The sequence below is a fragment of the Hirundo rustica genome, chromosome 10 (assembly GCF_015227805.2).
Source record: "Hirundo rustica isolate bHirRus1 chromosome 10, bHirRus1.pri.v3, whole genome shotgun sequence".
Taxonomy (NCBI): Eukaryota; Metazoa; Chordata; class Aves; order Passeriformes; family Hirundinidae; genus Hirundo; species Hirundo rustica.
Genome location: NC_053459.1, coordinates 20,896,134 through 20,913,046, shown reverse-complemented (window position 1 = coordinate 20,913,046; position 16,913 = coordinate 20,896,134). Strand labels below are relative to the sequence as shown.

At 40.4% G+C, this 16,913-nt stretch overlaps 1 protein-coding gene across 6 annotated transcripts in view; it reads left to right on the top strand.

The window, feature by feature from the left end:
- Positions 1 to 16,913, top strand: part of NLGN1 (neuroligin 1) — a 422,565-nt gene that overhangs the window by 42,882 nt on the left and 362,770 nt on the right. For 2 of the 6 annotated variants that reach the window (XM_040074145.2, XM_040074144.2), the window contains exon 1: positions 5,503 to 6,083. The exons of 3 other annotated variants lie outside the window; for them this stretch is intronic. The gene's annotated coding sequence lies outside the window, so the exon portion shown is untranslated. Of the gene's footprint in view, positions 1 to 5,502; positions 6,084 to 16,913 lie in introns of those variants that run through there. One more of the 6 variants, XM_040074140.2, reaches the window with a different exon arrangement.

Here is a 16,913-nt window from a genome sequence, read left to right as displayed (position 1 = left end):
TTTAAAGCATTAATAGTGATGTCAGATGCACTTTAAGGATAATCACGACTCCTTTACATCCAGTAGACCTCGTAGTCTCAGATATGGAAATCAGACTTCTGACAACCAAAAATGTTTGAGAAAGTGGGAAAAGACCGAAGAATGCTGTATAATATTTTCAACTCTGGTAGTTATTTCATGCTTTGGTTTTGAGTGCTCTGTTCTGTGCTACACACAAGGCCTACTGGTGATCTTTAAAACTGGTTGCATAATTACTGTGACTTCACCTTTCCTATCATGGCGTGACTGAGTTTTTAGGGTCACCTTTTTTTTAAGTAATAGCACTGCTTTATTATAGGAGAGTATTAAGATATTTCAATAATCACAATTAGATGTAACTTAGGGTCCTCAAAAACTACCTCCCTAGAAGTTACATCAAATTTGTGCTTGGAGTAATAATATTAATTGAGATTTACTTAATCTACATGATTTACCCGTGTGCTTCATTCTAGATAGAGTTTGGATGTGTGACGAGACATGCAGATGTAGATAACCAAAGTTTTCCATCCATGAGTTCTTGTACGGTTTTGGAATGCCTTTATTCCATGTTACAGTCCCTGCTGGGCACCTGAACTCTTTCATCATTAATGAGGAAGGGGACAAAGCTCAGCTACTGGCCAGTTTGAGTTTTAAGATACATGATTTAAAAATCACAGTGCAAAAGAAGATTTATTTTGAGTGAGATCAAATTTGGCCTTGATTTAAGTTTGTTTATTAACAAACTTGTGTCCTTTGTGGGAACCTGATGGGGAAATCACTGACACCTCACAGGCTGATGCCCTCTGCTTGAACGGTCACGGTGTCAAGCTGTGCTCGTAGAGATTTGTCAGATGAGAACATATTTAACTGTTTCACCAATTCCAAATGTATTAAAATATAACAGTAAAAACCTAGGGTCTTACTTTGATGTTTTGATTGTTAATGATTAGTGCTGACTGGGACTACTCAGGAAATTGTCTCAGGGTACAGAGGTGCCTGCAATCGTGATGGAAACTGGGTCAAAATGATCAGCTTTTAAAAATCCCCTGAAGTGTCTATTTGCCTTGCTGGCAAAATATTAATCTGTGAGATTTGTTTCTGGATATTTGGATTCAATGCCTGAAACCTGTAGTGGGAGACTGCAGAATCCTGAGGAGGCAAATCAGACCCACAAGAAGTCTTTTCCTTATTTTTCCCCTTACTGAACCTAAAACTTCAGATGGAAATTTAACTTTGTGACACAACTGACACAAGGACAATATTATTGTTTAATATGATTATGGGTTGCACAAGTCCAAAGAGTTATAGCTCATATGTGAATGTGTCCTCTTTGGACCCTAATACTTACATGGGAAATAAGACCAATTGTTAGATTAGTGAATTAAGGTAAAAAAACCAAATCAGCTCAGGAAGCCACAGGAGCTCAGTGCTATTTGCAATTTCTTTATTTTAGTGTTTTGATTTATTATTTTCCTAGTATGCAGTAAAGGCCCCTTCACACCTGCAGAGAGTAGAAAACATTCTCACACCATTGAAACAGTGGCCACCAAATGCGGAAATTTCTTTTTATAATATGGCCAATGTATTCCATTATATTGGTAGAACAATATTTCAGTGGTTATTTGAAGTTCCCTGTAAGGTTGCTCAAGAAGTTAATTTAACTCTTGACCATATCTGCTTTGATATTAAAAATAATCTCAGACTAGATTAAAATAAATCAAGTAAGATTTTTAAATTTTTGCTCTAGTATTATATAAATTTCTTGAAATTTTAGCACTTCAGTATTTCATCCATTCTATTACTCTAGATGGATCTTTGATTACATTCAAGGGGAAAAAAAACCCCACCATGGATTATCTTTGGAGTCACGCCTGCTTCTACCAGAATCATTACAGGATTTGTTTTAGAGATTAGTATGGATTATTCAAAGAAGATGAAATAAATGTTTATAGTCAAAAGAAAAAAAAACAAACAAACCAGAAGATGAAAACTGAAATTTAATCACTTAAAGAAACTATTGGGCACTGTTTCTGAGCTAAGATGTCCCTCACTTTTCCACAATTTACTGTCAGGAGGGCTTCATCTGCCCAGATCCCTTGATAATCAAACCATTTTCATAGAGATAGAACTATGGAGTTGCGCTTCTTATAATATATTTGCCAATAACTTATTGATATTGTAAGCCCTGCTGTTATGAAACTTTAAGCTACAATCATGTAGTGAGTAAGTAATTAATCCAGAAAGAAAACATAAAGGTCTTATCCTCTGCCTCAAAACTCCTGGGCATCTGCACTTTGCTTTCTTTCTAAAGGTTGTGGATGAGGATGTGAATTTTGGAGCTAAACAAGCTGACAATTTCTTTTCAAAGTCATCCTTTCTGCAATTCATTTTCAGCCTTTTCAGTCTCCCTTGGACAGTCACAAAAGACAGCTTTATTATGCAGTTCTCTTCCCCTGTTTTTGTACATATCATCTTCTGTTTGTCATGTTTAGGGCACCTTCATTTCCTCTGTCTCACAGAAGCAGAGATGATTACATTAAGTGTGAAAGTCTTGCCTTTTTACTTTTGGTCAGTAAACCATAGAATTATTTTTCATTATTCTTCATAAATTTTGGTGGGGTGGTTCTGGTTGAGTGTTAATGTGGCAACAAAGAACTACTCTTAGAAGCTGGGGAAGGGTAAACTTGTATTAATAAAGTGACTTTATGCTGTCCTTGGGAGATGTATGAGGTACTTGCTGCCTTACAGCATCTTCCCTACTGTATAAATCCCCAGCAAAAGGTGTAGGAGTTAGAAGAGACCGGAATATGTTTTCAATCCTGTTTAATCACTACAAGTAAAGGGAAGGTATTAGAAATACCCCTGAGGCTAATCCTGACAAATCACCCTCATCCTGAAAGGTAGAACTGATATGTGAGGCTGTGTTACATTCGAGTTTCCACACGTTGCAGAACCCGAGGGAGCCTGAAGCCGCCAGCCTTACGTAGAGACTTTGTGATCATCTGGGTGCCCAGTTTAAAGCTCTTAAGGAATTCGGGCATTGCAGTGGTGGGGATTATGTGGATAATTTATTGGCCAGAAGGTTAAATCTGCATCTCCAGATGGGAATGCCAAATTAACCATCACTTCAGAAATGTGTCTGACTTCCCTTCCCGACACACAGAGCTCTCCCCTACACCTGCTTCCCTGTCCCCTCTGTGTCCCCAGTGCAGGACCTCTCCTGCTGCCAGAGCTGGGACTGAAGGTGAAGGGCTGATGGCTGATTTTCCCGAGCTAAAAGAACTGTACAGATTCCCAGCTGAAAATCCCATGCTGCAGAAGGTACTGTGCTGTATGGAACAGCTGCTCCCAGCTCTGTCCTTTCTCTCTGGAGGTCTTCTCTCCTCACAACATCCATGGCTCCACATGTGTGGAAAAATGTGCCCACCTATGTTTGTGGTGCACATGTGGGGAGGAGGCTGCCTTTCCCAGAGACCCTCTGAGGTGTATGGGGGTGCTGCATCTGCCAGCCCATTTCTGGGGCTTGTTCTGCTCCACCCAGTGCCACACGGCAGATGGGAGCATCTGCCCTTGCTGTCGTAGGCATTCAGCAGCAGCTGAAGATGAGATTGCATATTCCAAAGTCACAAACATTGCTCCAGAGGATAAATCAAGGTCTTGTTTAATTTGAAAACAGAAACAAACCAAATATTTTCATGCACTGGACTTTGGGAAAAGCATTCTGGGTTGGAACCCTGTTAGTCACACTACCTGAGGACTTCAAAACTGCATCATGTTTGACAAACAGGTGCTGTCTTTGGAATCTCTACAGGATTTCCAGATGGCTCTGCATCCAACATGGCCATTAAGGAATAAAACTGTTCTTCCACTTGCACCAGTTTCTCTGGTGTGGAATTTGGCTTTTAAAGTAAATGTGTGTGCCTCATACAAGAATTGTGAAGAATCTTTCCTGGATTCAACCTTGAATTAATCCTCAATTTTTAGAATTTTTTTTTTTTTTCTTCTTTTGTTGGAGAAAATGGGTTTAAGAGAGCTTGATGCCCTTCACCTTCAGCTCTCAAGCTTCAACCATACGCAGTTGCTGGGAAGTGATTTTGATTTCCTCGCTGGAAAATAGTGTGTGAAATAGTCCTTCACAAGGACATATTTCCCAGGTGAGGAAGCCCTAAATAGTTTACCCTTTTCATCTGTTCCTTCCCACCCTTCCACTTGCCTAGGAAGACCTCAGTGCACCTCTTGCCTTCCCCTCTCCTTGTCTCTGCCTCCTCTGCACCTGTACTTAAGACCTGTTTTGAACCTCATACTTCCCCTTGAAGTTTTTTCACACCCATCTGCTTGCCCATCCCTGATAACCTCTTCCATTCACCTTCTGAGGGATAAAACATCTAAATCCCACTGCCTGTACAGTACATGTGTGATCACCCAAGGGAGCCAGGGGCACTTTCCTGCCCTGCTCGAATGGACTCACATTTTGCCTCCATAGCTCAGGGTGCCATTTTGTGATTCCAAATTTGCCAAGGGGAAAAAAACAACCCTCAAACACCTGCTTTTCATTTGCTGAAATATGCAAATGATACGGCTATGAACCACTAGTAGTTGTTTGTGAACTTTTTATTTTGTTTTCTCTCTCTATTCTGAGTGCAAGCTTGTAAGAGGCTCACAGGAGAGACTTTTTATGGTGCTGTAAACTGGGGCTTGCTCGAGTAACCTGGTGATCTACTGACACAAGTTGTTTCCAGGAAAACTGTTTCTAAATTTAAAAAAAAAAAAAAAAAAAAAAAAAAAAAAAAAAAAAATTAAAAATCATAAAATAACTTGTCTGGAAAAGCCCTGGAAAACAAGACTGACCAATTCTGATTTAGCTTTTGCTATGCCTTCAGTGTGTAATTTGCTCCCTCTCTAGCCCCTGTTGCCTGTGTTTACATCCCTGCGCTGCATATTTCTGTTTGCCTAATGAAATGCTGCTCTGGGAGATTTATGGGTGCACATTAATAGAATAATTAAAGGTCTCGGAAAGTCTCAGATGAGATCTGTACCGGGTCAGGAGGGAAAAAGGAGACGAGAGGGAAGTGAGAGATAGGAGGTGATGGGGGGCACTTTGGGTACCCTGCCAGCTCGGGGTGCGGGGCACGGCAGCGCCAGGGCCGGCAGCCCTTCTGGGAACAGGTTCCTGGGCAGTGTTCGCCCTCGGGGGTGAAATCCCAGCCACAGCAGCGTCTGTGCGACCTTTCCCAACCCATCCTGCGCCGGGGCTGCCGGGGAGGGAGGGAGATGGGGGCGGAGGAGAAGCGGGAGCGGAGCGGGGGGCACTGACCGCGCCCAGCTGCGCCCGGGGCACACCGCGAACCTCCCGCACCTTTAAGGCGGGCACAACTTTGCGGGTTCCCCCATCCTCGGCGGGGCCGCGCATCCCCCGGGCCCCGCGGGGGCGCGCACGGGCGCGGTGTGAGCGCGCAGGTGCCGCGGGGAGCGGAGCGCGGCGGCGGCGCGGGGGGCGGCCGCTCGCTCGGATGGATGGATAGATGGATGGACGGCTGGGAGACATCCCGCCATCCCGTTTGTGCTCTCCTCTCACGCGTCTTTCCTCCCTGCGTTTTTAATTTTTTTAAATATATATATATATTTTTCTCCTTCAAAAATCTCCCTGGAATTTTGATTTGCGAGTTTTTTATTTATTTTTTTTTTAATTTTTTTTTTTCTTCTCTCTCTCTCCTTCCTGCTTGAGGATACGTTTTTCTTGCCAAGTTTGTAGTGACACCTCTCAGATTCCCCCGCTCCCGTTTTTTTTTTTTTGGATCTATTACAGTGCCCGGTTGTTTATAGATGTACTGTAATTTTTCTGCCTTTTTTTTGAAATTTATTTTTAATTTTTTTTACAAGAAAATGGGAATTCTTTGGGAAGCTCATGGATGCTGAGGAGGACGATCCTTAAAAAAAATCTCCTTTTAATCTGTAAATGAGATGTATGAAGAAATTCCTAAATTCAGCCATCAATTTAGCTCCATGTTAAGCACCTCGAAGTATTTATGATTGCAGAGCAGGTGCAGACAAGGATTAGGAATAAGGTAAGGGAGATATTTCTGTCTTTGAGGCAGCAGCAATTGCTCAGGGTTATCAGCAGCTTTTCTTTTTTTTTTTTCTTTTTTTTTTTTCTTCTTCTATAGAATCTGAGCTGATTTATTTGCATTTTCGGTGCAGTTCTCCCATCCTTCCGAGTCATTTCTAATACGTCTGCGTGCTTTCCATCACTAAAACATACATTCCTTTTCCCTGGCTGCTCAGGATTTGGGAGTTTCTTGACTGTGCACATGTTTTGGCTGTTATTCTGTAACTGCTTAAAACCTACCAATCATCTGTTTAAAATTATTTCTTACCTTGCACTTTCTCTACCCAGCAGGATTCCTGGGGGAAAAAAAAAAAGTAAACCCAAAAAAACCCACACCAAAGCCACAGAAAACTGCAATACAAAAGCTTTTTTTTTTTTTTTTTTTTTAAAGATTTGCCTTTAAAAAGGAGAGAGAAGTAGTTAAAATTCCCTGAAGGAAAACCGGGGCGGCCGGGGGAGGGGGTGGTGGTATGGAATAATCAGGTTCTCCCTCTAAAAGCGAATGAACTCCCCTCCCTGCTCCCTCCCCGTCACCAGCAGCTCCCCAGGGCTGAGCCTGATTTCTGGCTCTGTCGGGGCTCCCCGGGATGCTGGGATGCAAAAGGGGGAGAAATTCCTGCTGGGAAGGAGGGACGGATCCCCTGCTTCCCCCCGGGATGCTGCAGGCTGCTCTCCGTCAGCACGCTTTACTAATTTTTGTTTTATCAGCCCCATTTAGGGATATAAATGGCACGAGCAAGGATATCAATTACCAGCTAAAGGCGGCGGTAGCCCGTGTTTTATGGGATTTAATGATTTCTCTTGTTTTGAAAAACCTCTTGTGACGCTAACAATAAAGAACTCCATAAATCATCTAAATGAATTGTGTTCCAGCAAAGGCAATTTTTAGTCTTTTGCCGGGTATCTCCAGGCCTCGATAATTAATATTGCATTAACAGTTGCGAGGGTGTTTGTGCTAATAAAGGGGCCATTACTAAAAAGTGGCTCTCTGGCCATGGGTCCCATGTTTACTGAACTCCCAGGGAGTGCCTGAGCTGTGGCTGACTGCTGTCCTCTCCTCTGGAATCAGCTCAGGGGCTGGGAAGTGAGCGCAGTGTGCGAGCATACCTGTGTGGGTACAGAGGGAACACCTTCCCTGGCACTGCAAAGAGTGAAACCCATGAGCAGGCTGCTCCAGTCAGGCTGAAGGCAGGAGGTAATCATCCCTTAAGCCTTTTGATTACATGTGTTGATTAAAAGACAAGCAAATGAATGAAGTTTGTTCTTTTTTTTTTTTTTTTTAAATTCTGATGATTCTATCATCAGCTTTTTAAACCTTCTTAAAAACAAGCAGTAGCTGTGAAGTTCAGTCCCTCAGCACAGTAGAGCAGTGTTCCTGCAGCACTGTGAGGAAAGCTCTTTCACGTTATCCTTTTCTGTTGCTTTATTTCTACCTTCTACTGCTTTCATGAACACATCTATTTTTTCAGCTGTTATTTACAGCCGAGCTGTACTGAAAGGGCTGGAATAAAATAAGGGCGATCTCCTTATGAAGGGAAAGGTGCTCTGAGGAAAGGACTTAAGTTTGGCTGTTTTAACAGAATTGTTAAGCCACAGGTTTTGTATTTACCTCAGTTGTCTTTCCACTGTCTTTAATGCGATCTGTAACTGGTGATGCAAAACTATCTGTAATTTTGTATATCACCTATATAGCTCACTGTATGTTCAGTTAGAGACCCTCTTAGAGCTGTCCATAAACTCTTCACTGTGCAAGAACGTTAATCAGAGGTTGAACAGGCGCTGGGTCAGTTCACCACATGTTGGGGTCAATAGTTGCTGGGCATAATACCATTATATAGATATGCTGAGTCTGCCAGAAATCGTTGCCATGGTTTTATTTTGCTCAGTCTGGTAAGATTGAACTTCTTGTGGCTGCTGAGTAGGCATTTGAATGAAGTTAATGGAACCAAATCTGAGAAGTTATTTCATGAAATGTATGTAGATTTTAGTGCTTTCTCTGAGCTTCTCTGAATGGAGTGTTTTATTACCATGAAATAGTTCAGAGATGCTGAGTTCAATCCTACTCTCCTTATTCAAGCAAAAATTTTCATAGCCTCCATGAATCTATACATAAAGATGTTTTCAATAAGAATTTCTGACTGTGCAATCAGGCAGTTTAGATGGTAACCTTGATGGCAGTGTTTCTTATTTAAAGTTAATTTGTCAGGGTTAGAAAGTTTGCTGTCTATCTCCATAAGCTGGAAAGGGTCAAGGAGTGTTTCCTGTAGTGTCATTGGTAGAGCTCCTGTCATTCCCTCTTTGCCAAGGAACAGCCACTCAAGGAGAACAGACTTGCATTTGAGCTTTTAAAATGTCTTTCCTCTGAGCATCAGGAACATTTAGAGAACTGAATTGGTGACTCACTAGACGGGTTGTCTGCATCCCTTGTTACTGTTCATTATCGTTTGTATCGTGCATGCATTTCAGCGTAATCTAGTTCTTGAACTGACAGGTCATTGCTTGAATAAGTTCTTTGTTTATTTTCCTGTTTGCGTCTCTATTTGAATGCACTTGTCCTCATACACAGTAATAATGAAAATTCCTTAAGCAAAAGTGGGTTGCAAGAGAATGCTTCTGTTCATGGGTCAGCAGTGTTTTGTGACTGCTGGATCCTAGTGCTGAGCAAAGTGTATAGCATTAATTATTATTAATTAAAAAATAAAATCTATAACCAAAATTTCTGGTACAGGTACCATGCACTTCCTATTTAGTTATTGCTGTTAAATTAGCCTTGGAATTTTTTTTTTACAGATGATAAATAGTATTTACAGAACTCTTGTTCTTTAATCCATAGGATGAGAGTCTGTAATTTTGCAATTGAAAAGCAGAGATAGTCTTTCAAAGAAATTCACTTATTGTACCCAAGTCTATGTGGTTACAAAAGGCATGGTTGGATCCCACTTCAATTTTTACTCCTAGAGCTTTTCAGCAGTGAGGAGCTACCAATATCCTAATTATTTCTGATGGAAGGCAGCTGAAATGGGAGAAATCTGAGATTGTGCACTGGTTTAGTAGTCAGTGTAAGCAGAGGACCTGTGGCCTTTGTTGGTCTCTTCCAGGCTGTAGCTGCCAGCTGGGTATGAAACGTCTGCAAATGTTTCTGAGGAAAAAGAATGAATGTGTAAAGAAATAAAATGTTTGAGACCTGGCAGAAATAAACTTCACTGAAAGAAACAGAACTGTGCACAGCAGCATTTACCTGCATTTGGTAGTGGTTTTAAGAGTTCCATGAGTGGTATGGGATGTCAAATGCGCATTTAGTGGTTGTGGGGATACTGGGCCACCAGCCTGGCCTCAGACAAAGACCTCCAGGTGATGACCCCTGCACTCTGTGGAGCAGTGGGACGCTCTGGGGCACCTGCTCAGTCAGACTCCTTCAGTCTGGGCATCCTGCAGGCTGTGATGAACATTCCACCTGCAAGGGCAGGAGGTGCAGGGCGCCCAGCTTGGGATATGTGGCTGGGTTCTGTTACTTTTGCACTCCTGCAATCCCATCAGAGCCAGCAGGATGAGCTCAGCACAGTACACTGAAGATGTGACCACTCCATGTGGTGCTTGTCTTGGTTTAGAAAAGCTGGAACTGATGAAAGCTGCTTTCGCAGGGATTTATGTCTACTCTACTAGAGTCAAACCCTTCTCTAGTCGAAAAACACTGAGTGTTTTCTCTCTTTCTTGTGCCCAGTAGTGTGCTGCAGTTGCTCTTTTTTTTTTTTTTTTTTTTCTTTTAAGAGAAGTTGATTGAAGCATTCAGAGTCTTGCAGAGTTCCTTGTACCTGTTCTGTCACTTAACTGTCATCAAATTTGGATGCTTCTCAGAGTTTGGAGTGAACCAGCAACTGATTAAGAAATGTGCAAGAAGTGCGCACAAAACCTGGTTGTGTACACCTTGCTCAATTAGAAAACCAAATTAAAACTTCAAGCTTGCATAGGACATATATTTTCTCATGTAAAAAGCTGGAAAACTTTCTCACTCATATCAAAACTTCTCAATGCACAGGTTATAAGAGTTCGCTGTTGCTGACAGCTGGAGAGATTTCTCCTGGGCTCCATGTATTGGTGGTCCAAGCTTTAAGTTCAACATCTGTCGGGGAGGTCCATGTGGGGAAGGGGAGTAATTGCCAGAAATCTGCTGTATATCCAGTTAAGGCTATAGCTTTGCATAAATAGGATTAAAGTTTCACAAGAGACCAATTTTAGTTGTGGAAAAGACCAGGTTGTTTTGATACCAGATGTGAAGTTGATTTCTGCAACTTTCTAGGAAACAGCAATACCTGTGCATGAGTCTTGTTGGCTGCAGAACTTTTTGCAAAGTCAGGAAGAACAACAAAATTATTTGAAGCCCTTCTAGATTTTTAAGCATGCGTCTACCTCAAGGTGTATTTCCAAAATGAAAATTTGTAGTTTTATCAACACAAACCCCTTGGTTGTGGCCTGGGGGAAGTTTTCAGATATATTTTCTCTGTGGAGGAAGGGGGCTGGTCAAGTCACCTGCACAGAAGGAAGAGGAGGATGGGAAAGATGAGGAGAATAAAGCCAGAAAGAAGAGGCACCAGAAAAGATGATATATTGAATTTTTGTAGTGATATATTGCTACTAATCGAGCATAATGGTAGGAACTGGTCAGCTATACTGTTAATCAGCTTCATATACTATACAGAGGGGAAAAACACTGGGAAAGAAAGCATTTCTATCGGTGGATCCCAGTAAAATAATATAAACCCAACTATGTTTTCCAGAGCCTTAGGAACAGAACTGCAATTAGCATAAAAATTTCCAAGGACTGGGATAAATAAATACCAGATGTGCTTATTTATTTATTTAGGATTTGATCCATTTCCTATCAAGAGGAACTTTATTATTCACAGGAAGGAAATTGTTCCTCTGAAGTGGATGGGAGACTTTCCATCCTAGTTGCCATAAAACAGCACAGGGAGGGGGTTTCTGAATTTGGAAATATAAATCTGGCATAGAAATTTTGTTAAAGTTTTGTTGAGTTATTTTCCAGCACTCAGTATAGTGGAAGTTTATCTTAAGGAAATAGGGATTTACTTACAGGTGTTTATTTTTGACTCCTGCCTTTTATTTTACTCAACAACTATTCAGAATTGGGTTGTCTGTTATTTTTGGTAAAACATCACCTCTGGCTGAGACATGTTTGAATTTATTAAAAAAACCCAACCCAAAGTCCTGAACTCAGAAAAATTTGGAGTGCTGCCAGTTGAACATATTTATTGGAAAATTAAAAGCAGATGAAGTTTTACTGAAAGACATAACCAGGTAACAATTTATATTGCCGTAAAATGAAAATTAGATGTTACTAACTTATAGATGGGCTGAGTTCTGGGGTTTTATTGGTTATTTTTGTATTCCTTGCACAACCAGGAGCTTCAGCCAAAATCATCACCTCCTCGTGCATTGTCTTGCACAAGAAGGTGATGAAGATATAAATACTTCTTGTGTTCCAAGGAATTTAGGCTTTACTCTGAGTTCTGTGATTTACCACAGTTTCACTGAGTCTGGGTGTTCACAACATGGGAAAGCACCATAAATTGTGTGAGAAGTGGAATATTGTGTGAAAGTACAGTGGTCAGGAAGAAAAATACAGCATGCTCAGGGAAAAAAACATCTGGAGACACTTCTGAAAAGAAAATCATCAAACATTTGAGAACTTTTTTCATCTTTGGTAGGCTCAGTTAAAGCAGAAGTAATTATATATAGATACATGCTGTATGGTAATGCAGAAATACCACAGAAATGATGTGTGATCTGATTCAAATTTCAGTGGGAATACATAGAGATTGCAGCATTGTTATTGGAGTTAATAGGTCCAACAAAAGACGCAGCAAATCTGTGTGAAGAAAGAGCTTTTCATTTAATCACATAGTGACTTTGTCGATTTTTGTGTCTTTAGTGAATTAATGGAAAATGCATGATTAAAACTACTTTTCTCTGCTATTTAATTTGCTTGTTCTCAAAAAAATCCACATATAAAAATGTGGCTTGACTTTTAGCCATTGCTTGGCACGTTGTAGCCTATGCAGGGACAAATGCCACTTGGCAAGCGAAAGCCTTATCACAGATTGACCAGTGCTGAACTACAAACATTATTTCAAGAGGCCATTAAAGAAAAAGAGATTTTCTATTGTTTTGGAACATATGCTGTAACTAACACTTAAGAGCAGAGCAATTTTTAGAGTATGCAAACGCTACTGATTTCATTGCTCTTTGTTCACATCCATCACTTTGCACCCTTGCAACTCTTGATGTTTTTGAAGCTTGTTGCTGAGGCCAAACTTGACACTTAACTTTCTACATTTTAGTAAGTTGGCTAGAATAAGGAGGAGCAAGACCGCTACCCAAACTTAAATTTTGTAGCATTTGGAACCTTAATGATGACCTTAAAGGGTGCCACACCTTTCCTTTTTGACTGTTTAGCAATATATTGCATCGCCACCATTCTTGCCTCTTTTTTTTTTTTTCCTTTGCCCTTTTTTTTCCCCACTGTTTTTCCTTTTTGCCCCTTTGCCATACCCAGTTCACCAGAAGGGTGCAGAGGCTTTGTTTTCCATTTTCCACCCAGCTGCTGGGGCTGAGATGCAGCAATGAGGCTGTGCCAGATTTCTGCAGCAGCCCCATGTCCAGGGCTTCAGCTGCTGCATCTCCACAAGGAAGAAACACTGGGAGCACTTTCACTCATTCCTGTGCTTGGCACTTTCATTAAAATGAATTCCAGCACTCAATCTATTTTGTTTTCCCATCCATAAATTGAACTGCTACCCTGAGATGCTGTGAGGATTAATGAATGCTTGGAAAGCTCACTGCAGATGGAAAAAATACTGTGCTGCCTCTTCAAATCGTTATGTATAACACTGTATAGTTCACAAGTTGGGAGAAGTTGTATAAAAGCTCTGGCAGATGAAGCAAGAAAATATTAAACCTCTTATTAATAGGGGAGCCACAGGTCTGTCTTCATTTGGCATCTCTTCATGGTTCAGACACCAGCAGTGCAAGGAGTGATTCCCTCTTGAGAGCCTGCCCTTTTAATGATCTTTGAAAATGAGGAGAGTTTGACATGGGGAAATTGTGTTGGACCCTGATGGATGCTGTTCAGCTCCTTGTGAAGCAGCACCTTTTAATTATTTTCAAACATATTTCCTCCAAAATAACAAAGCACCCCTATGTATGTGGGTCTGACCATTCATAAAATGTCTGTTTCTTAAACAAAATAATTTTATTCTAAACCTAGGTTATATTTGCAAAAACAATCATCATTTTTTTTATGAGATAGAATCCAGTTAGGGTTTTCTTAATACTTGCTAAAAAGTATTTTAAATTTCATTTTCTCCTCGGATATAAAGTATCTCCCTGAAAATTATAACTTCCTGGGCAGAAATTTATACGTATAATTTTTTAATGTTTTAAAAATAGCTCTGAATAATAAGAAAAATGTAATGCAAATTGTGACACAACTTTACTTACCATAGAACAATGGTAACATCTGCGATGCCAACTATTGCACCTCTTCTCCACATTTAATGTAGGATCAGAAATTCACTGAAGTACTAACTGCAGTACTATGGTGGCTTGGTTTCACAGGGTGAAAATTCTAATAGAACTAAAAATTACGTAAACACCAAGATGTGTGAGCCTAAGCACAAAAAGTTGTGTTTGGTGTTAGTGCAGTAAGCTACTTGACATTTGGCTGGTAATATACTTGAGCTGCTGTGTCACTTTAATTCAGAAAATATTTGATATTTTAAATATTCAAGCTGGTTCTTAATCAAAGTTGGGTTGTGTTTGGTTTAGATATCTCACGTGGTGGCACCAGAGTGAGCAGTGTGGTGCTTTCAGAGCTGTCTCTCTGAAGACAATTTCACAGCTTACCTAAATCTAGGTACGAAAAGAAATAATTTTGAAGAATATCAAAGCCGGTCTTTCTTAATTCTGGGTTTGAACAATCAGATTCCAAACTGAAATGCAGACAGCAAGGTCTGTAAAACCTGGAGAGCCTCGTTGGTTCAGCACCAGAGGGAGCCGCTTGCCCAGCTCTTGGCCATGTCGCGCTCAAAGGAAAGAATTGATAAAATGGGGGGAAAAAAAAAAGTTAAACACTGCCCACACATAAAAAATAACATTTGAAAGTTGAAGCTATGTTTGATGTGCTGAACTTTGTCCCAGATGTGGTATTTTTTTAAAAAAATTGAACACTCCTAATTTATTACATTCAAATTCTAATCTGGTCATCTTTTTCTTATATTGCTACCAAAAAAATATTCTGTGGCTCATGGATGGGATATTATAAAAATAAGTTATGAGTGTCAATGACAACTGTAACTTTAGATCTCCCTTTGCTATAATAATGTAAATACAATGTTTGCATATGTGACCCTTCCATTTCTGTTCTTAGCTAGTTCTGTTCTGTAGTGTAATAACCTGGTAGGAATACAGATCCTGCTAATTATCCTTTGCTCAAGTACCATCCCCCCTTTTTTTCCTCCTAGTAATCCCCTACTTTATATGGCATTAATGTGTATTCTCTTAGAATACTGAGAGCTGAAGTGTGATATGACAACTCTGGTCCTCATTTCTGAAGTATAGTTATTTAAGTATTTGTGTGCCACTGAAATTCATAGGTGCAGGGCTGAGCTGTGTAAGGTGCTGTGTTTGCCCAGAGTGAAAAACCTCAGAGAGTATCCTTCCCCCCAAACCACCTCCCAGGAGCTGGTGCAAGGTGTGTGTAATCTATGTGCAAGTACAAAGGAGGAGGGAAAGGCATTACTTCCCTTCAGACAAAAGATGACTTGAATATTTGCTTAACTGTGAGTTGCCCAGGGTCATGGAAGCAACCACTGGCAGACCAAGAAATTGAACCTGAGCCTCTGAAGTCCTAGTGTAGCACCATGTCCATTAGATGTTCCTTCTCTTATCCTTACCAATGTAAAACATGACCTCTCTGCACTGGAGATGATACACTTAAAGCTAGATTTGTAGGTTCTACCACCCCTGTAGTAAAATTCCCTTATTTACAGGTGTGCAGATGCACACACACTCAAATCCTCTCCTTTGACAGGGGATTTGCTGATAAGGCAGTATAATAGCACAAAAATCAATTCATGTGGAGCTTCAAAGTTATTAAGCGGTAGCAATTTAAGTATATTCAATCTGTCTGCTTAAGAGATTGCCAAGGCAGGTGCCTAGTCACAGAGTACGTATGTAGGGAGTAGGTGTATGTATACACATACATACATGAATTTTTAAGATATGTATATATAAACATATATACACAAATAGCTATTTCAAATTCCAAGTTAGGAGTTGAGTTTAGCTGAGGTGTCATTGGGACTGGAGCAGCTGAGAAATTTCAGTACTTGTTAGTGGTTTGATTTTCTTTTACTTGATAAGAGCTAGGGCCTCAGTGAGTGGACACGCTTCCCAATTTCACATTTGGATTAATTTAATAAAATTCTTCTGCAGTTCAATATTTTAGAAGTTATGCTGTCAGATATAAATGGCAAATTAAATTAGTTTTCGGGCTCCTTCTTTGAGAAGATACAGAACAAAAGTTTGTTTCAACAATGCATTTCCCCTTTTCTACATCCTGAGATTTCTCCCTTATTGAACCATTAGAAAATAAGTCTCACTGATAATTCCATTAGTTTGACGTGCAAATCAAGAACAGGGCAGCATTATGTTCCTATAATAATGCTCAGTGTGAGATCCCTCCTGGCTGAAACAAGGTCATGGAATGCAGGTGACGAGAGGTATTTGGGTCTTGGTGACATCGACATCTTGAACTCAGGGAATGAAGTCCTTAAATGAACTCCCATAAAAAACTTGGCCAGAGCAACAAACTGACCTTAGGAACCAGGTAATTCACCCAACTGGTTCCTTTTCTTTCCAAGGTCTCCTGGAAAGTTGTTTGTGTGTCGATATTACTTCAGCCATGCTCCTGGATAGTGTAGCAGCCTTGGGATCAGTAATGGAGGAAATGCAGATTTCATTACCTTTTCAATCTTAATAAATTTCAAGAGCTAAAGTTTTCCCACTGTGAAACAAAAGCAAGATGTACTCTTTACCGTCTTTAAAAAACAGAAAAAAAAAATCATAACCTAAGTAGCAAATTTTGCTGTTGGGTCTTTCAAATGTACTCTTTCACTCTGCTTGCAAGTTCAGATCCTAAATGCTTGTTGGAAATGGACTAAGCAACCCAAAACAGTTGAGAGACACTCCTTAGTGTGTTCTTAATATGATTGATTTCATGGTTTTGGTCATTGATTCTGTCTTTGCTTTCTTTTTGTTTCAAAGACCAAACACAAATAAACAACTCATTATGATTTAGCTGGTAGCCCGAAGGACATTTGGATTGGAAGTTCCAATAAAAAGTCTTCAGTTTTGTGCCAGGTCGAGTACAGTGTTCTTAAAGCACCATTTGAAACTGTCATACACATGGCACTTTCTCAAAGGCTTTTGCGAATATGTTTTCTAAGTGAGGCTATTTATCCAAGAACCTTCTCCCAGCCAAGCCTTCAAAAAGCAGGAGCTGTTGTGTCTCAGAGGAAATTATTTATTACTAAGACAAAATGACTCTGCACTAACGTGCTTCCCAGTGCAGGGTGATGTATTAAAATCTGGAGGATTTTGAAAAACTCACGGTGGAATAACAGGACAGCAGAATGTTACTTGAAATCCAAGCAGTGTGATTGTGAATTGACAGGCCTTGGTGGAAGTGCTTGGTACTGAGACAGAGCCT